This window comes from Dicentrarchus labrax, unplaced genomic scaffold, assembly GCF_905237075.1.
Source record: "Dicentrarchus labrax unplaced genomic scaffold, dlabrax2021, whole genome shotgun sequence".
Taxonomy (NCBI): domain Eukaryota; kingdom Metazoa; phylum Chordata; class Actinopteri; family Moronidae; genus Dicentrarchus; species Dicentrarchus labrax.
The window spans coordinates 12,426,059-12,447,337 of NW_026136718.1; the positions used below are offsets into that span (position 1 = coordinate 12,426,059).

Consider the following 21,279-nt stretch of genomic DNA (forward strand, 5'->3'; position numbering starts at 1 on the left):
CATCCCATGTCTTGTAGATCACCCCCCTCGCACCCCACCGCCCCCCTCCCCAAAAGAAAAAAAAATCCTCCTGATAATTTCAAGGAATGAAGGGTCCCTCTGCGCTTGGATTTATGAACTCCTGCGGTAGCCATGGCAACCACGGGCAACTTTGTATTTGAGGAGGGGAATAAGGAGGGTGGAGTGGGGTGTTTGGGCGGGGAGGGTGGTAGGAAGATGTGTGTGCGGGGAGGGGGGAGGCTGAGAAAGAAGAGGCATTGTTGTATTGGTATTCAGGGTGTCAGCAAACCAGAGTAATTGCTGGGTCTTCATAAAGGGGAAGAGGTAAAAGCTTTTTCTGGGGGGTGCAACTCTCTAAATACTCCCAACACATGGCTGGAGGGAATAAACACTCGCTCTGTTTATATTGCCAGTTGACGGAAATTATTTTTATAATGTTTTTTGGCACAGCAGTGATGGAAGGGTCAATTCAATTTGGCTGGCAGTTAAATGAGGCATCGCATTGCATCTTTTTTTTTTTTTTTGCTAAACTGTATCCTTGCTAACACTTACTATCCCTTCAGCATGCTTTCAGGTGCAACGATAGAAGTTAGCCAGCCTTTTTACCATCACCCTATGCTAACACCTCTGTATCATATGCCACATGTAAATCCTGGAAACATAATGTATGTGATCTGTTTGCTGTCTCCCTGACTGTGTATCTGTAGCTCACTGCAGGATGTATATATCTGCTTTCAGCCCCTTATCAGGCGCTCACAGTGTTCCCTGTAAAGCACAGACTCAACCACTATAGAGACGTACTTGCTGTGAAAAGACAGTGAGAGAGAGAGAGAAAGAGTGAGAGAGAGAGAGAGAGTAGGAGAGAGGGGGATGGAAAAAAAAAAAAACTCCTGACACCTCAGACTCCACTTCACAGCCAGTGAAGGAAGAAAGTGAGCGAGCCGCTAAGCCTTCCCTCCCCGCAGCCGCCTGCAAGGTGGAGATATTACCGTTCACATTTGGACAGATGCTAGGATCCCACTGTGGTGTGTGTGTGTGTGTGTGTGTGTGTGTGTGTGTGTGTGTGTGGGTGTGTGTGCAAGGTTAAGGCCTTCAACTGTCACTGAGTTTTCCCTCTTATAGTAAATGTCTATTATTGTTTGATTTTGCTAAGTAACTTTTTTCTCTCTTTCCTTTTCACACTCTAAAGCAACGGCGATTTTATCATCAATTCAAAGAAAATCTGAAAATGTGTCCTTTGCCCTACACTTTGGGAAGCATGACATTTTCTGTGTGGTTGTGGGTTGAGGTACCTCCGGGAGAGTTGGATGCTTGCTGGGAACAACGGACGGATGCTGGGTTTTTACGTATCCCAAATGGTCAATTTAGAGAGCCTGTAAATGGTTTGGTTATGGTCATATTTCTAAATGCACAGCAGGATTATTTCTGAGTGTGAGCTTTAAAGGCGCTATGATTAAGCTGCTAGGGGGAACAAAACAAACATACTGCAAGAGACAGGGGCCCTATTGGGTGTAATGCTGTGTACTTAGAGAACGGCGAGACAATAATAGCATAATCAAACATGACATGATCTTATTGCCCTCCAAATGTCAACTGCTGATAGCAAACACTCAAGACCACTGACTCGCAGAGTAGCCAAGCAAAGGGAAAAAAAAACATTACAGTGTGTACAAGGCTGAAAAAGCTAAAATAAATACACATACACACACACAAAACCAGCTGCAGTCAGCATATGAACCGACACAAAATGGATAACTAGGAGGAAGTCTGAGTGACTTGTCCAAACCCAAGTCTCATGTCTTATGCACTTTCATGTTGCATTATATTTAATTATAGATCATACCAGGGCAGCCCTTAACAGTGCTTGCTTGCCTCACAGGTACAAACAGTTGAATAATTCAGTAGCCGGCGTGTAGGATAGGATGTGGTGTGAGTGCAGCAGGAGAATAAGCTTACTGTTATTCAACCCTTAGCTCCATCTTGCTGCGGGACAAAATGGAGATTCAGTGAGGTTAAATGGCAGATTTTTACAAGCTTGTACATGGCATAAACCAGCAAGGACACCTTTTACGTATCGAACAGAAAAATACCAATGTTTTAGTTTACGAGAGACTGACAGCATCTGGCTGCTTCTGTTTAATTTTTAATAGCAGTACAAGTCATTGGCAAGCCATTTATCTGAAAATCAATTGTAACGCAGAGCAAGCTATAGAGCATTAAACCATGTCCACGTTTTTACACTGCACAGTTTATTACAGGTTGACAGTTGACTACTATCATGTTCAACCAAACCCATTACCGTTATCTTTCTTTTATCCTGTGTGCCCAATATATTTTTACACATTCTCTATTATGAGAAAGCAAATTGCAGGTAGAGCTATAAATATAAAGAGATGTTATTGTGGTTACAAGGAGGGAGAGAGAAGACACTCATTTTTGCATTTCTCTTTATAGCAGGAATTAATGGACTCTGGAATGACCCGAATGGATTGGCACACAGGAGTGATGCACACAGGAGGTGGCACACAGGAGTGATGCAATCCCTTTGCTTCCCCTACATATCACAAAAGACTAAATATTACTAAAAACATTTTATGAGGAGAAAAGCAGGTGATTATACATAACACTTTCCAGGAAGGGGGATTGTAATAAAAATCCAGTGTTTTGCACTGTGACCAATTGAGAGGTTTGATAGCATTTGTTGTGTTTCTTTTAAAATGAAAAACTGGGAGGCCTCTGTCCGTACAGAATGAGGCCAGACAGAAAGCTTTCATTTTATTGTTATTATTATTATTCACTATATTGGATTTGTTAGTGTCCTCAGTGCGGATGACACAGCTACTCTTTGTGTCGACTTGCACCTGAAGTATCAACTTGTTGTTTTTTTGTTTTTATGTTTTCTTTTCCTATTGCTGTGAGTCACCTGAAATCGTCAAAGATTGTTCTAAATTACCATTTTATTGTGATAAATGTTATATTGTCATGAACTGTTTAACATTACGCACTGTTTCTGAGCTAAGATTATTTAATAGTTGGTCTGATTTTTTTTTACATTTGCTGTAAGAAACCAGAAATCAGATACAACCTAGGGGTCGGTTTTGTGTTTGGTACATTGTGTGTTTAATGCATAACGTGTGTGTGGCTGGTGCAGAAAGAGCTCACACCACATGTGACAAATTTTAATGTGCAGATGGTGTTACTAAATGGAATGTATCGTTTCAACGTATAAGTAGGATATGTAGCTACAATATACAGCTGGGATAAAATGCCACTTTTCTCCTGCTTAGCCGATACAGCAAACATAGTCAACACTGTAGCAATTTGAGTGTGTTACAATTTTACAGTAGCTGCACTATTTGGAAAAAATAGGCTACAGACTCAATATCTGAATAAAGAGGATGCTTGTAGTAGCATTTTAATGTTTCCAGCTGCTGTCTCCACTGAATCTGTTGAAAGCAGGCTTTGGATGCACAGCAGGAGTCAGGTGTGGTGGGAATGTGTTCTGCACTCCTCAGTGGTTCCCAGTGAAACTTTAGAATGAAAAGGAAAACTCTGGATATTCATGCCATCGTCTTTCCCAACAAAATAAGCTGTTCATTTCGGCTAGCCAGTAACAGGAAAGAAGCCTATGGTATGTGGAATATAACACTCTGTTTAAATCCAGGTCAGACATGTGATCTATAAAAATTGGATATTGTGTGTACACTATTTTTATCAGAGCTTGTTCTAATATTAAACCAATATGAATTAGTCTGATCTGAATAATTTGCTTTAAATTGGATTTTTAATGTTAGCTGTGTTCGCCAAATTCAGTCAATCTGGGGCAGAATTTAGATGTTAAAATGTATAAAAAGTTTTAGAAAAAGGAGGGGTTTCATGCATGTGAGAAAATAGAGATGGTTTATGGGACAGATACTAAAGAGAAAGACATGTAGATGCAGGGTTGTGGGGGTGGAGTGACAGATAAAGAGAGAAGAGAGAGCGAGAGAAGTGGATGCAATGAACAGGAAGCATCCGGAATGAATTCCCAGAGATGGCCACGCATGGCTGGGCTGAACTGGCCTGGATCCGGGAGGTGGAGGCTGGGTGGGGGGTTGAAAGGCTCCTGCACGTCCAGCTGGACAGAAAGAGAGAGACAGAAAGACGACGGAGAGCGCGCGCGAGAGAGAGAGGCCCCCGGGCGCCGACAGGTGTAGCCCTCCACTCCAGCTGAGGCCTCACAGCTGACCTGGATCTCTGGATATTTTTCTCTTCTGTCTATGCCCCCTCCCCACCTAAAAAAAACCACATGCTTTAACTCTAGTGTTACACCGTGTTCGCTATTCTTCATTCCATATGACAAGTCTCCTCACCAGGTTGCAGCACAGCCACAATTCATCACACAGTCACCTGGAGTTAAAAGTTAGAAACCTCTGTTAAACACTAGAAAAGTCTCCCTTCATGCATCCATCTTGCATCTTATTGCAGATACTTGCTGTAACTTGACTGATATGCAACAGAAGCGTACATTAGACATTAGAGTACACTGACTCTTAAGAAGGCAGTCAGCTTTCCACAAGCAGGAAGTGAGAGCAACTTTTTTTTCTTCTGTTAATGCAATTCCCCTAAGGATCAAACACAATGCAGCAGCAAACATCCACGGTAATAAAAAGTGGGTCTTCTACAGTGGTGAGAGCTGTAATTCTCGCTCATGAAAGCAATGTCTGAGCAAAAAACAGAGAGACTTCTTGTAATTTTTACGTTGGTTGACAATGGTGAGCGACAGGAAACGTGTGATGACATGAAAAACTTCTGGCTCTTTGGCTGGATTCACATACAGGACACTGATTCAGCCTGGACACCAGATAAGCACTAAATGTTTTATACATATAAGTTACTTAAGTTTTATAGCTTGGTTTGGGAACACTCTCATTTCTCATCTCATTTCAGCACAAAAAGTACTTAAGCACACCTTATCTGTTCACTCCCTCTTTGACTCCCCTTCTCTCTCTTATTCAAATACAGGAACCACTGGGGCTAAACAAGAGATACGGTTCTCTCCCACCATCTCGTCCGAACTCCTCCATCGATCCATCCATCCGTCTGTCCCATACTCGACCCTTACCCCTCATCCCTCATCCTCCATCCCTCGACCCTCATCCCTTCATCCCTCCTACAGTTTAACAAGTTTATCATCTTGGTTCACCTTTATCCATTATGTGCAATACACCATTCTAATTCCATATGTTCATTGGTGTGGTCTTTGTTAGTGAAATGTAATCACTGTGAAGAAATTTTACTTGATGGAATTGTTGCTGAAAAGTAAACCTTATAAGGAATAACACGTAAAGCAGAAGACCCCCAAAACTAACTTAATATCTCTGTATTTCTCTCCCACTCTGGTGTTGTTGGTGGTTTTTCTCAAAACTAAAACCACATCTCCCATAAACTGTTGCTTCCTACCACAAAGAGAAAAGAGCTTCCCCTATCAACGTTTGTCTCTTTGGCTTTGCTAAGAGGATAAATATGCTGTAAATGACTTTTTCCACTCGTTTCCAAAACTCAAAGCTTCAGCTCTTCTGGTAAAGGGAAAAAAGTGACCTCTTCCTATTTTGTGTTGTAATAGAATTCCAGAATTTCGACCTACATCTGAAGATTAAAACACAATGTAAATAATGCAATGCAGTGTAGAAGCTACTTCTACTACCGCTGAGAAACGACTTTAATTATTTATGGTTAATTATTAGATGTACTTCTCAAAATTATGATAGCTGATAGTAATATATGACACAATACTGCTCATTTGGTGTGGTGGTTAAACATACTGTTAAATATTATATAGTACATAAGACCATCTCTTCGTCCTCATCTACCGCAATATTATAATATCATTATATTTAAATATTAAGGATTATTCCTCCCATCTCAAAAACATCTTTCAACCAATTAGTGCTTCCATCATCATCCAGACCTTTTTGTCATGTATTGTTATTTGAAACATCAACGCGATTAAAAGTACCCCAGAATTAATTTAATTTGCCTCGCTGGCTCGTTACGTGAGGCAACTCTTAACATGATGAGTAAATGAGTATTCCAATATGACAAGTTAAAATGATAAGGTCAGTGCTGCTGAACAAAGAAGGACCATTTTCTGTCATTTGACAAAGGACTAGATTACACTCATGTTAAATAAACAATGAATTAGAGCGAGTGAACAAGAACAGATTGATTTGCTGTTAGCAGCACGACAATTAATCTTACACCGCAAATGAGGGTCCATAAAATAATATACAGAGAATGAAAAAAAATACAATGAGCACTATTGTGAAAGCAGCATTGTTTCAAGTCATTGTCAAATGTAGTGAGTGTAATGTTCTGTACTTATTACACATGTTGGCTTTCCCTTCCTAACAGGGGTTGCACACTTTCATACTTTATTTTAATTGTATTTCCTTAAAAGAACTACAGAAATCTGCAAATTGGATAATTCCATTTGTTTCTTGTGCAGGTTTTCTGTGAGAATATCAACAGTGAAATGAGACAGATAAGAGAATTAACATAATGTCACTCAATTTAAGATGATTTTTTTTAAACAGGGTTACTTACTTGCTATTTACCGGAAAAATCATTTTAAGGAAAGTCAAGATGTCAGAGTTCAGTTCTAGATTAAATTAGTTATTCACACAGACTTTTTTGCAGAATTGCAATTTAGTTTAGTTTTTTTGTGTTGTGCCATTTCTGATTCCTGAGAGCAAAGGCATTTCTCATGAGGAAACATACAGTGTCTGCACACACTTCTGTGAACATTTGGCACCAAACTGCACTGCAACTTTTCAGACTTCAGGGACAAGCATTTTTGTCTTAGTTGTGATATTTGACTATTTGTGCAAACATGCGAGTGTCCGCATCCCTGCATGCTCCCATCCCACCCCACCCACACACACACACACACACACACACACACACACACACAAACATCACCTAAACCGAGCCTCTCCTTCTCAACACACACCCATCCATCCAACTACACACACACGTACACTCATGTGGATATTATCAGCGCTGCTCAGCTGAGGCTCCAGGCCTGTCCGGTCCCCACGGCGTAGCGGTGACCAGGGGAGGAAGAGCTTATCTCGGCCCCAGGCCCCTCCCTCAGCCCAATGCCTTGGCTCCGGGAGCTGGGAGGCAGATGCCATGCAGGCCCCCAGTGTGGCATGTTTCTGTGGCCAAAGCGTATAGCGTTTAATGCTTAAGGGACAGGCTTTTGAACCAGACAGTCCATCTTGTCTGTGTGTTTGTGTGTAAATGTGGGTGTTTGTGCAGGCCACACAGCAGATGGAGGTAAAGGCTTTTAGTATGACCAACTCCCTCTGGCCCACCTGGACCAGATCAGAGCATTTGGTACTCACACACACATTCATGCACACTCACACACGCTTTTACACATGGACTTAAACCGGCTGTACTCCCTGGATAATAATAAATGGGAGTAAACTATTACCAGGTGTAGTGTTATTTCCAGGAATATTTGCTTCCTTTAAATTCATATGGACATGATCAGTGGGATGTGATGTTAAATCATGCGATGATGGAGATGAGTGTAATGAAGATCAGATACAGATAGAGAGGCCTGATCAGATACAGAGATAATTGGGTGATGCTGTATGGGACACTGAGGGCACTTTATAGACCTAAATTCACAGCCTGTTTTTTGAACTTATTTCAGATAATAGCAATTCTCTCATGAGCAGCTGAGAGAATCAACCACCTCCTCACATCCAGCATGTTCTCACAGTCACACTGCGCCATAATCTCCATTCATAACAAACTATTTCCTCATTGAAATGGAGAGTATTTCATAGGACGACAAAGGCGAGAACAGGTGTTTTTGGAATGCGCAGCGGAAAAACTCCAAATGAATTTTAAAGAGACGAGGTTAAGAGCTTCGAAAAGCTCCTTTCGTTTCAGCGAATTATGCTAAGTGTTCACAAAACATTGGTCTAAATATAGGGCTGGAACGCGCCGCAGATTAGCTTGCACAGTGATGGGTCTATAAGACGGCGGCACAGAGCTGTCTTCCCTCTTTGACTGGCACGGCTTTGAACCTCACTGCTCAAAATCACTCCACAGTGGATATATATCTGCAAGTGTGTGTGTGCCTACCTATTAGCCTGTCTGTGTATCTTTGTATACGAACCATGGGTGAATGGTTTTTCTGTGTTTGGAGCGAATCCTATGTGTTCAAATGTTTGCTTGAAATCGCTGACGTATAAGGCATACAGGGCACTGCGGTAGAATGAAAATGACGCGACTGGAGTTTATTTTAGAGCGAGAGCACTTTCCTCCGGGCTGTTGAAAGACATTAAAGAGAGACTGACGTTTCGGCTCTCGGGGCTAACTATATCGTGCAGACTCGCAACCCCTGAAAAACATTGAATGGTTAGACTTGTAAGTCCTGTTTCAGCGAAGACACCCATGCTCTAATATTGGAGTCTTGCCTTTGATGTGTAATCACACATGCGCATGTCTACCACTCACACAGGCACAATACATTTGCTGAGATAAAGTGACTGCAGTGTATGACCCATTTTGCAGAGGCAAGGTTTTACTTTCATAACGATGGGGTGTGAGTGAATGCGTGTGTGTGTATGAATGCATAACCAGTATCTTACACCGGGATGATGCAGCACGACAGGCTTTTAAACATTAAAAAGGAAGTGCTAGGTTGGTTTCTGGTAAAAACGCTACTGTCACACGTCCAGTCATAATGCCGTTAGCCATACTCCCTCGGGGCGACAAACAAGCCAGTACTGAAAGTGCTCACAAGTGACGAGAAAAGGGGAAGCATTGTCTTGAGTCAAGAAAATTCAAAAATCGAGTTCAGGGGTGTGTTGTGAAATATATTTCATGTTGTGTCAAGTGTGGCGACAAGCCTCGAAAACCCCTGAACATGCTCCTCAAGCAGTTAATAATCATTGTTTCACGGTGTTGGAGGAGCGAAGCGAAGATAATGTTTTGTGTCGAGATAACGCTTTGCCTTATTCCTGCCGCCTCCCGTTAACGCACAAGACAAATGGAATGGGCGCATCGCCTTGGAGCCATCCAAATGAGGGTGTCTGCCGTGAAGTGAAGTGAAGTGAAGTGAAGGGGGAGGAGGAGGAGGAGGAGGAGGAGGAAGAGGGAGGGGGGCAAGTGCCACAAAAATCGGGGAGCGGCTGCTCGACCCTTGCGGCGCATCACGGCAGCAGTCAAGTGAATGTGAAAACAAGAGAAAGCTTTGCGGAATATTGATTTAATGCCGCAGCCTGAGCTAGGGAAGATGCGCGCTTCAGATTACATGCGCTCTATTTCCCACCCATACAGAACCTTGAGTTCCTCTGCTTCCACACTCCAGAGAACCAGAAAGAGACAGAGAGAGGATGTTCTTTTATGTGCTGTTGCCCTCTGTGAAGTCCAACTGTGTAGAAAATCAATGTGGAAATACAGAACAGGGTAGAACAGCATAAATATGTAAAACATATCAAGCTTCCTTTGTTTCCATACATGTAAAAGAGAATATCAAGAGATCTTCTCGCTGTAACCTCCCACCACAGCACCTATGGATTGTATCCCTTCCTTTCAATTAGCTCTGTGTCTCCTAAATAATGAATTAGCTTCAGAGCTTATTAGGATAAAAAAAATTATTGTAAAGGTTGGTTTAGGTCTTTGCGCCACAAATTACAATATGGTAGGAAAGCACCGGGATCGTGACTCTATTTACTGTTATAGTAGTGTCATTATAGTGTTTCGTGTTTCGTGTTTTGTGGACGGTGATTTCCTTTTTCTTTTTTTAATCAGTTTTTAGCTTCAGCATGTGAAAATGACATGATCCTGTTCCTTGCCGTGGTAATTGCTTTGTTAAGTATCATATTAATACAATTCCTGACCCCCCTGCATCTGTTCATTATCCAGCAAATTATCCAGGAACACAGTGCAACAAATCAAACTATAAGATGATTTCTTTCTGCTCTAACATGTACGTTACATCACATTAAAATTACATATGCATGTGTGTTGAGGTAACTAAACTATGTTTCACACAAAACATGTTCATCAGTGCAGTATCAACTGAAAAACAAACCAGTTTAAAAGTCTCATATCGACTACATTTAAGGGTACACTGACAACATATTATTTTCTGGCCAATGTGTTAAACTGCCACCTTAATGGATACAGTTATTTGCTGTCTTTTTTAGATGTAAGACGTCAAGATTACATTTAGCCTCATTGAGATTAAAGTGTCCACATCTTCAAGCTGACAGACAATCAGAAGTTGATGTGTGGACTCACCAGACATTTTCATTCAGTCCTCTTTTTAACTGAGAGGAAAGAAAACGTGTATTTCTCCCCGCTGCCCTCCGTGTAACTCTGCGCGTCGATGACAAAAAAACAGATCTTTGGAACAATTTGTTACTTACTGTCCCCCCAGCCCCCCCCCCCCCGCCACCAACCCCCCCTCTGGTTGCTGAAAATTATGAACAGTGAGCCGCACTCACATTCTTGCGCACAGCCAAGTGAGGAGGCGCCTCCGCTCCCGTCGTGGGCCAATGGCGCACAGAGCAGCCTTATCATACTTATCCCCGGCTGGCCAATGGCGCACCTCTCCCCGGCTCACATGACGCCTTTCTGTGCGCTCCCTCTCCTCACAGCGCTCAATCCCGGCGAGTGCAGGCATCACTGAAGACCTGACATCGGCGGAATCGGACGTCCACTGTCCTCGGCAGAATTAACCAGGTGTTATCTTATGCAAACTTTATCGCCATCAGATGAAGCCTGACAATCCCCTCGATGAGAATGGCCCTGCTTCGCCGGAGGAACAGACTTTTTTCCGTCTCCAAACGACCGGAGAGGCGCAGGGGCGAGACAATAACGCCCAGAAGTTATTGAAATGAATCGTAAGTAGGCGACGTTTTATTTTTTTTTCACTCTTATAATCGCTTATTTAATTGCTACCAATCCGGAAAGTAGTAGTTATATTTATCGTCTATTTGTACTCCACTTCAGTTTCCAATTTATGACTGCATAGGTCACTTTTGCGCCGTGTGCTTTCTGTCATTTTTGTTTACATTCAAAGGAAAATTAAACGACGCTTTATTGTATTTTATTGCTATAGAAAATGTGACTTGATGCTTGAATGATCTTCATTTTGCCCTTTCGGCATTCCTTGTGCGTCTCTGAATTTTCTCATGGTGGATGTGTGGCTGTCAGCGCGCAGCGCCATAGCATGAAATATAGATAAAAAGCACACGGTAAACTCGCTGACCCCAGCCAGACAGGCTGTGCAACTGGTCCACACGGCTCAATGAGGACAATTAGGGGGGGACAAGGGAGAGAAAAAAATGGAGTACTTGAAGCGCACTAAAACAGGGCTGCACTTCACTTCAACCCGCCAGGCAGGATAAGGGTGGATCTTCAGTAACCTTATGTGACATTTCCAATGCAGGATACGACACAAAAAAAAAAAAAAAAAAACGTCCCTTAAGTTTAGAGGCCAGCCTTTTTTTTCTTTCTTCAGACATGAGTTTCTCCACCAAACAAGCATTTATGTCAAATTCCAGTGAATTTGACAGACACTCTATGAGGTCATGTCGTTCACTGAACCCTTTTATTGATTGGAAATTGGGGGGTAGTGGGGGTCAGGGGTGAGGCTGGGGGTAAAACATGTACATTTGAGAGTCAAAGCAAAAATGGGTTCCCTCTGATTTTCCGTGATTTCTGCACAATCAGAGGGAAAGAGCGGGGACCGGGGCCATTTGATGTTTTGAAAGACTTCAGATGGCTTTAATTAGGACCTATAAAATCTGTCTGCCCCATTCTCTGAGGCGGCGCTCTGGAGGAGTGAGAAGGGAGGGGTACTGACAAAAAAAAAGAAGAAAAGAAAACGCAAACGATACAGAAAGTCACTTCAGCAAAGGATTTTCTAATCAAAATTTTATAACCCTCCTTTTTTCTTCTTGTGGCTCCCTCCCTTGCCTCCCACCCTCCCTTCCTTGATGCTGGTGGTATGTACTGTAGGCAGCCCTCTTATTCCCTCTTTGTCTGGCTGCTGTGTTATCTACACTCAACCCCCCTCAACCCCCCCCATCACCCTCAACCTAACTACCAAGCCCAGACACCTGAATGCTAGACATAATGATCAAGAAAAGTTCCAGTCTGTCTGGAGTACAACCGGTTGTTTTAGGTTTTCTTCTCCTTCTTTTTTTTTTTGTCCTCCTGCTGGCCTGGCTGGCCCTCCTGGTGCCTCTGCCTCTTTCCCCCTTCTCCATTCACAATCAAGACACGCAATGTTGTTTTTGAGTTTGTATGGTAGTTTGTGTGTGTGTGTGTGTGTGTGTGTGTGTGTGTGTGTGTGGTAGAAGGTTGCAGTTTTATCGCTACTGCTACTGTTGCTGCCGCTGTGTAGCCTATACGTATCTTGGATGGAGTGTGGGTGACTCACACAGCTGCAATACACACACTCATGAGGAAACATCAAAGACTTCTTCTGTGTGTGTGTGTGTGTGTGTGTGTGTGTGTGTGTGTGTGTGAGAGTGAGATTTCAGCTATGCTGTTCAGATGTACGTCTGCAAGATTATAGGTATGGCCGTGGTGCCTGTAGTTATTAAATTTTTTCGAATTTGTTCAATTTGCTTATATACTGTGTTACTTGAATCTTTTGCAAAGCATCACATTAATTACTATATCATAGTTAATAAATTTTTCTCAGCCACATACAGGAGGCTCTGAAGCTTAATGTTTTCCCTGTTTTATGTTTTCCAGTGTGTCAGTCTTGATCTTGGAATTCAAAAGGATTCGGGTCAATAAAACAACATTATCATATTAATGATGAACGCGAGTTGAATCTTTTGAGCTTCAAAAATAAATTGCTTGAAGATTCCAGTTTTAGTGAACTGGAGGTTTTAAATGAGGCCCTCAGACGCTCTGTGTCGCACCTTGATGCTGACGGTGGGCGTCTATGAGTTGGTGCTTAAGCCGAGGTGGCTTCTGAAGCCGAGCAAAAGGAAATACAAAACACTAATTAAAGGTGGGATTTGGTAAAAATGCGTTGATATGTGTATGTCTTTGAAAGACAATTTCGTCTACAAGAGTGTCTTCCTTTTGAGGAGTGCACGTCTTTGTTTTTTCGATGTGTGTTGGTTAGGGATTGCATCATTTGGCTGCTGCTGGGTTAGCTAGATACCAATAAGCTTGCTTGCTTTATTGAAAATGGATGGTAGGAGTGGAGTCTTTGTTCGACGTGTTTGCTTCATAACACAATTCAGAACGAGTAAAGTTGTATGTAATGTTTTTCTGTTTCTAGTTGAATAAGCCTGAACATGTTTTTCTCAACAATGTCCATTTTTGATAAACTTGTTTGTTAGGAGATTATCCCCTAACAGCTGGAATGGGCTCTCTCTGTACCCTCAACCATGTAATCTTCTCAGATAGGATGTTTTGAAGAACAAGTGTTGGCAAAAATTTGCACAGAGCTTCAGCCGAAGTCCTTCCACTTGTTTGTGTGTGTTTTCTGAAAGCTGACTCTGTGTATCATGGCATCAAGGAGATTGAGGATGTCTCTTCCTCTGCCACCACCCTTTGAAGGGGGAAGTAATAAAAAGCTCAATGGGTGCAACAAGCTGTTCTTCCCTCCTACACTTTGAGGCTTTCTACCTGGAGATGAATAGGAGGCCCCTCCATAACGAAGGGGGAGAAGAGAACATTTTATTGAAGGCTGAGGATGTGGGGGGATGCGCCGTAGCTTATAGACACTTGGTGTGAAATAGTCCAGTTGTACCAGTTTACAGGTTAGCACTGTCTACTGCGTTTGACAGGAAAATGATTATTTCAGGTTCTGTGAAGGCATAATTCTCAAAATCACTAATCTGTCAACATGTTTGAGTACAAATTATGTAAATCTGTTAAGGTTTAAGTAGGTCAAAGGGGTGTTATGTAAACATTAACAAATTGTCCCGTTAAATCCCGCTTGAAGTAAAATACTGTCTTCATAGTGTGATAATACAACATCCATGATAATGACATTGGACAATCACAAAGCCACAGATTAGGATTTTCGGTAACCAGATTTATGCGTGAAGGAGTGAAGTCATGGTCAGGAATGTAAATGGCGGAGTCATTCAATTACCACCGTGCCCTTTCCTGGGAAAAGTCCCCAGCCGTGAAGAGGTTAATTGTTTTTGAATCTCCATCTGAGGGGAGAAAATGGGCGAATGGGAGGGATAATTGAGCCGCTGATAGTTGAGTGGATTATGGATTACTGCGCCTTTCCAAAGGAGAAAAGAAAAGGAGGTGAACGAGAGACGAAGGAGAGAAGGAAAGGGAAGGAAGGGGTGTGTGAAAGGCCCATGTTGTCCGATGCAGCCGCAGGGGTCATCTGGCCTTCTTAGGAAGAGGGAGAACTCCAATCCTGTTTAGCCCGCGAGGTGACCCTTGACCCCTTGCATGCTCCTCCCTGCTCCAGGTGCAAGCCTGCATGGCTAGCAGTTCACACACAGTCACACACTGCAAGCTAATTTTTCACACACTCTGCAAGCACTGGGGGGAAACGCTGTATGAAAATGCAGATCCTTTTCACATTTCCACCCCCCTGCTTCTTTTTCTTCATGCCTTTCTATTGTTAGGGATTGAAGATCCAAGCCTGCTTGTTGGGGTGGGCGAGTGTTGTTATAATATCGGGCCTCGTCTCTTTTTTTCCCCTTTTGAAATATTTTTCATCCAAGAAAATGGATGACGGTCTTTAAACCTGGGGAAAAAAAGATGATCTGACATGGTGCAATAATCACGGGAATGTTAATCAGAGGGATGTCATGTATAATTACTACAGTGTTTGATAACACCACAGCGAACCACCTCAGGCCATTAGCGAAAGTTTCCCGATGCTATTAATGGGCGTTAATAAAATTCAAGAAAACCCGGATGGAATGAGCCCTTTGCATGGCCCACTGGTTAAAGCACTGTAAGGTTAATGAACCAATTTACATACTTTCTGCTGCCATCTGGGTGGAATGACGAGGCAGATGCTCCCTACTTTGTACAGTTGCGTTGTGCTGTTCAACACAGAGGAATGTGTCAGGTCCACAGAGGTCGATGAGCATAATACATTTAGCTTGTGGTCAAAAACAATCATGAATGAACTGAAAATCGATGCTGCTGAAAGGTCCCATAGAAACACAGTAAGCATCGACCAGTCTGCTTTCGTAGTATGTGTGTAATTTAATTTAACCCTATTGCAAATGGGTGAATAACCAGTCTTGAGAAAGGCTTGTCTGTTGGTTGATGTTGGTGATGTGGTTGGTGTCAAACTTGACTACAACTCTACGTCAGCAGCCTAAGCTGTTGTTCTTCATAAAACGCTTAAGTGAGATTTATACCCTGACCCCTCCCCATTTAAAAGAAAAAAAAATGTCAGGGAGAGGCGAGTCATCTGTGCCTCAGGCGATGAGAAACTCGACAGGGGTGATCCACAAGAATCACCACAGACGATGCTGGGGACTGGGGGAAAAAAGAGGATTAGTGTCTGTCCACCTCTCTGCCATCCTCATCTAGGTGATCACGTTACAAATAGAGCATTCTCGAAGCGGTCTTCTAGCAGAGGAACACAATGAGATCTGTCGCCGATCAATAAAGCAGTGTGAAAGCAGAGGGATATACTTAAAAAATCAAAGGCACTGGCTGGCATGGCCATCATCTCGCCCCCGTCTGTTGGAATCAGATAAGGGAGCAGGGCCTTGCAGGAAAGGTTGTTCGGCCCCAGGGCTGCTCGCCCTCACGGATATCCCTCCGACTGGCACCCATTGCAGCCTGATTTCATCTGCAAATGGGTAAAACCAAACATTTCTGCATGTTATCTGGTCCCTCTCTGATACTGTACATGTGGAAGAACAGCTGAAGGGATAGATGGGTAAAATGGAGCATAATATATAATCCCCACAGCGTGTATGGGGAGAAAATACACAGCTATTTCTCTAACCCCACTGTTGTCGTCCATGGATGATGGCTTTTACCTCATGCTTCACTTACATGATTTAAAGAAAATAAAATCACCCCGGTTTTGGTTTGACAATGTGTCAGAGCTTGTGTGAGTGTTCGTCCCAGATTAGCTCTTTGTGCTGTGAGGAGAGAGGAAAGAAGGTGTGGGGGGGTTAGGGATGGGGAACAATACCGCCGCGATCCCAGTTGAAAGAAACCATTTGCACAATTTTATGAAAGCTGTATTTGTCCGGTCGGATGGTTCTATCAAAGCCTAACAGCCAAGGTGGAACGTGATTTAAATGACGGGTGAGCTACAAAGCCGGCAAGATGTCGGGTTAGAGTCATTTCTCAGCTGAACGCTCTCCAGGTAAATGCAGATAATGCGCTCTCAAGTTTTTCTTTCTCTTTCTTTAAAAAAGTCTAATTTCTACAGATGGCTCTGAGCTGACACCAGCACTGCCAGAGCTTCTGTTCTTAGAGCTAAGCTTGTACAACATTTATGTGGTGAAGATGAAAAGACATCATGGCTACACTTTATGCTTGTAAATTCATCCCCGGAAAAACTCGCTAGAACTAGTTTCTTGTTCTTCTTAAAGTATTATCATATTATGATTTTTTTTTTTTATTTCATCCCAACTCTCTTTTCTAAAACCTTCTTCTAGAACTTTAAATACCAGAGTGGTAAACTTGCATAGGACAAAAGTTCAGGTAAGTACACAGGAGATGTAATGGGAGGATGAATGCAATTTCTCCGGTTGAAACCTGCTGTTAACTTGCAGTGCAGATAAAAGAAGAAGATTTGCCTCTACCCATATCTGGTGTTGTCTTGAGTTTCAGAACCCCCACAGTATTTCCTGGTGACTCACTTCTTTCCGAGCCATTTATGCTTGAAAACTTCCTAAGGATGAACCACACATATTCTGGGTTTTATCGTCGATGAGGGATCATTGGGCATAATGAAGTTCTGTTTCCCAGCATGAGTTTGGGAGGCTCATGATTACAAATGCTCTTCTCATTGTCTCCCATCATCTCCTGCCTAATTGAAGACAATATAACGAGACAATGGGGTCTCGCTCATCATTCTGCATCAATGGCATGCTCTATGGAACGTGCCAGTCTGTTAATAGTGGGGTGGTTTGGGTGGGAGGGGTGTGTGTCTGTATAGATACTTGAATGCGCTCGAGCTTGTTTAATTTGGACCAAGAAGATGGACAATTAAACTACAGCTCCCGGGGGGGCTGTTCATTTTGGTCAGCTTCCCCACTTCATGGCCGCCCGCCCTTGTAAATGTTCCTGGATGTGTCTGGGTCATGCGTTAGGGGGTGGAGTGGGGTTTGTAGGTTGGAAGGGGATTGGGTGGGGCTCTGCCTCTGGAGGGGTTGTCTCAGATGATTAGGACAGCCAAGTGGGGAGAGTCCCTCAGTGCCTGGCCTCCTTCACCTCCCTAATATGCTCTGAATAAGTCCCCCTCCGCTGTGCATTTGTTGCAGGGTTTGGCGGGAGGTGGGGGGATTATGTCTGGCCATGGTTTAGGAGTGTTTGTCATCTGCCCCCTCGAGGCCTGCACCGGCTCCTTTGTTTGAGCATGAGGCGTTGGTACAATGTCAAATCACACAATATGCGTATGCAATCATGCAGGGCATCTTGGGTTAGGAACTGACACAGGATTTCACGTCTGAATTTTTCCTTTTTTCAGTAACTTAATTTTAAGGTTGAGAATGAATATAGCCAATTTCTTCTATACACTGTTAGAATTGTTTTATTTTTGTAGTAACTGTGTATTTAATCTTAAGCCTTAATCACTTAAATATCGTTTAGAACAATTAAAAACAGCAACTGCATCACATTTCTTGGTCCATTATAGCCTATGTATTTTTTGCATTTACATAAATTACTTTGCATTGCATAAATGTGTCTCTGTATGAAGATATTCTCAGAATTCTATCAGGTGAAAGCAGATTTTTATCTATGAGTAAACCATTGGTTTTGTTATGAGTTGCTCAAAATACAAAAAAGTTCCCACCATTTTTCACTGAGGTTCAGAAGTCATGTGGAGAAAAATCAATCACAGAAGAGGAAGCAATGCTCATTTCTCCACAGAGGCATCAATAAACCAGAATGCTTTGCAGCCACAGCTTGCATATTTGCTAATCTACGATTGCTTGTGTGACAAATCCATCAAACTCTTTAACAGCTTTTTTCTAATTTGAACAATGAGGCGCTATGGCATTGTTTGTTCCCCAGTCTCACAATGTTCTTACTAATGTACTCTTCTCTGTGTGTGAAGGCTGTTGGAAAGCATCTGGCAAAATGCAGGATACCATTAAAAGAATAATTACAATATTTGGAACACTTGATAGCTTAATGACACTTGAGCAGTGTAACAGCGTGGTAGTTTACCTTAAATCAAGGGATAATACTGCTTTATATCAGCTTATATATATAGCAGTGGCCTATTCCTAGTGCCTGTGTAGACTATAATTCAGTTTAGGTCTCAAAGGTGTTTCTATGGTTTCACACAGTGCATCTCTGTATGAAATTTGGAAGAAAGATTCATTCATCTCCACACAATGGCTAACAAAGAGGGCACTGAGCCCTGGCCAAATATCACAAGTTACATTGAAAACAAACAAAACGGTCTTGCTGCATACTGAGGAGGCAAAACCTCCCAATGACTGATAACAGTTCTGGAGGATTTAGGCACTGTGGGAGAAATGGCTTCTGTGGCTTTGCATTCAAGTCACTTGGCCATTTGGAGCACCAGGAAATGACACACATTCCTCCCTCCCAGTAACAAAATAAACCCAAAATCTATCTTCCTACAATTTCTGCACAATAATGTCTACAACTTCAGTTTTAATTACTCAGCTAAAAATCGTGAAATTGATTTATGGTCTTGATTTCACTGCACAAGGACCATTTTATCAAAACCAGACAGCAATACATTGGACCTTGTTGTTAACATTAAAGGTTTTTTTAATAACAGCATGTCTGTACTCCATATTAACTAGTTAGAGAAATTAAAATGCACTGTTATTTTTTACACAGTTAAGTGCTTCAAAACCATATGTTTCTGTAGTAGAATTTGTAGTCTGAATTAATGAGATACAGAAACACACACCCACTTGACACCCATACAGGGACAAAGCCTTTCCAGTACAACCACACGGGAACACAATTTTTTTCCAGTCTCAGCATTTCTCAAGTCAAACTTGCTGCTAATTCTTACTCACAGAGGTAGACTGCGATGACTAATCATATCACATTCCTTTGTCACAATATGCAACTGCTTATAATGCGCAGTCTCCAAGGGCGTACCTTCCTACTTTGCAGATGAGTAAATACACCAGGTAGATGAGTTTTTTTCATGACATCCAACAAGCTATTTTTGATCATTTTAGCCTTCACAAGCCGTTTTGAGTGACAGTTTCAGGAGTTTCTCTTACAACTGTGTTCAGAGTCTCACAAGCTTTTTAATTGACAGAAAAAAATTCAAACAATAAAAATATCCTAAGTTCACTTGATCTGCCTCGCCTGCTTGTGGAAGTTTTTTTTAGCTTCTAAGTATTTTCCACTTCATTTGACTGTGCCTGAAGGTATATTAAAACCATTTTCATAAATATTCTTGAATAAGCCCTTGAGACGTTTTTTATAGCCTGGGTTTTAAGGAGTGTAGATAGACACATCAATGGCTGTTTGTGTGTGTTGGGGGTGAGGGAGCAAGTAATTACAGTTGTGTGTGTGTGTAATTGAGTTTTCCTGGATTTGGGGTTGAAACTCTCATCTGACCAACTGAAATGTATTCATTGGTGTTTTTTTTAGCGCAGGATTACATTGTAGAAGAGGGAGAATAGCTGTAGTATCAAAGCAGTTTCAATCTCAGCGTGATTTATGGCGGATATTAAACGCTTCCAAAATTAGTTGCACCGCTTCCCACAACCCAGAGTCCTCAAAAGGTGAGAAAATGATGGAATTTAATTTAATTTTAAAATTCAAAAGCTCTAGTCCTTCTCTTTGTTACATCTTTTTGAGATGTGAAAGAGGTTTAAGGAGGTTAGGGTTAATACACTGGCAAATATATCAGGCTATGCAAATCATCTATCAATTGGAGTCTGGTGGTACAAGAAAGCAAATCTGGTGCAGATGATCTCTGTGTGGGCAGGAAGCCTTGAAGGTTTGCATCATGTCTGCCACGTTCTCCCCGAGGGCATTCTAGCTTCCTTAGATGCAGAAACACACACTCACGCACGCAAGCTACCGTTTTTCCTCACAGCGCGGCAGGAGTCTGTCTTCATCTGTCCTATTGATCGATGGAGCAGGCACAGCAGGGTGTCCGAGAGAGGCAGAAGTCTAGATCAAGGCTGTGAGCTGCATCACTGGGAGTCACACCGCGCACACACACACACACACACACACACACACACACACACACACACACACACACACACACACACACACAGGCACATTCATACACTCTTTCACTGTCTCTGTCATGTTTTCTCTGTGTCTGTCACAGCAGACACTGTAGACACAGGCAGCCATGACACAAGTGTACACACATGCATACTGAGAGACATGACACCCACAGCAGTGCTGACACACGTCGTCATAGCTCACAAATACACCATATCACACTTACACACGCACACACTTGGAATGAATTAGCAGGGCTTGGCTGTGCGGGCGCCTAAGCTGGACAGGCGTTTTTTTATAAACATAATGTTTGTAGATTAGTTGGGGTTAATGATCCAGTTGCCTTGGATCTGCCACGGCGTCTGTGTGTGCGTGCACATGTGTGTTTTTGGCTGAGGGGAAAAAAGGCACTGCTCTACTGTGCTGTCTCCCTCACTTCCAATTGAGACATGCCTCAGGCACCATTACAAGAGCAGTATTTATGCTATTAGGGAACTGGGTTTGCCGCGCTAGCAGTGGTACCAGAACGAAACAGCTAAAATTATGTCTTGACTAACCTCAGTGGGCAGGTCCAGTATTTTCTTTGCATAAATGAGAAATTACAAGTTGTGTACTTAAAGGCTATTTTTGCAAATCGCCTGTTGGAATATCACGCACATTATTTCTGAGCCATGTAAATGCAAAAGCCAAAGAGCTGAGTTTTTTTTAAAGTGTTTTTTCTTTCAGAGCAGAAATAAAAATCTGAAATCAAGAGGTTTTTTTTTCCTCCTCCTTCTCCATCTTTACTTTGGTGTTTAAAATTAGCTTCCTAGTCAAAACCAGAAATAGTCCTCTGCAAACAACTTTCTTCAACTCTCAGTCAAATGGAGTCGGTGGGTT

At 42.4% G+C, this 21,279-nt stretch overlaps 1 long non-coding RNA gene across 1 annotated transcript in view; it reads left to right on the forward strand.

Annotated features, from left to right (window-relative positions):
• Positions 1–10,657: 10,657 nt before the first annotated feature.
• LOC127349892 (uncharacterized) overlaps positions 10,658–21,279 on the forward strand; it is a 30,424-nt gene continuing 19,802 nt past the window's right edge. The window contains exon 1 of the long non-coding RNA XR_007880442.1: positions 10,658–10,913. This is a non-coding gene — a long non-coding RNA (uncharacterized LOC127349892). The remainder of the gene's footprint in view (positions 10,914–21,279) is intronic.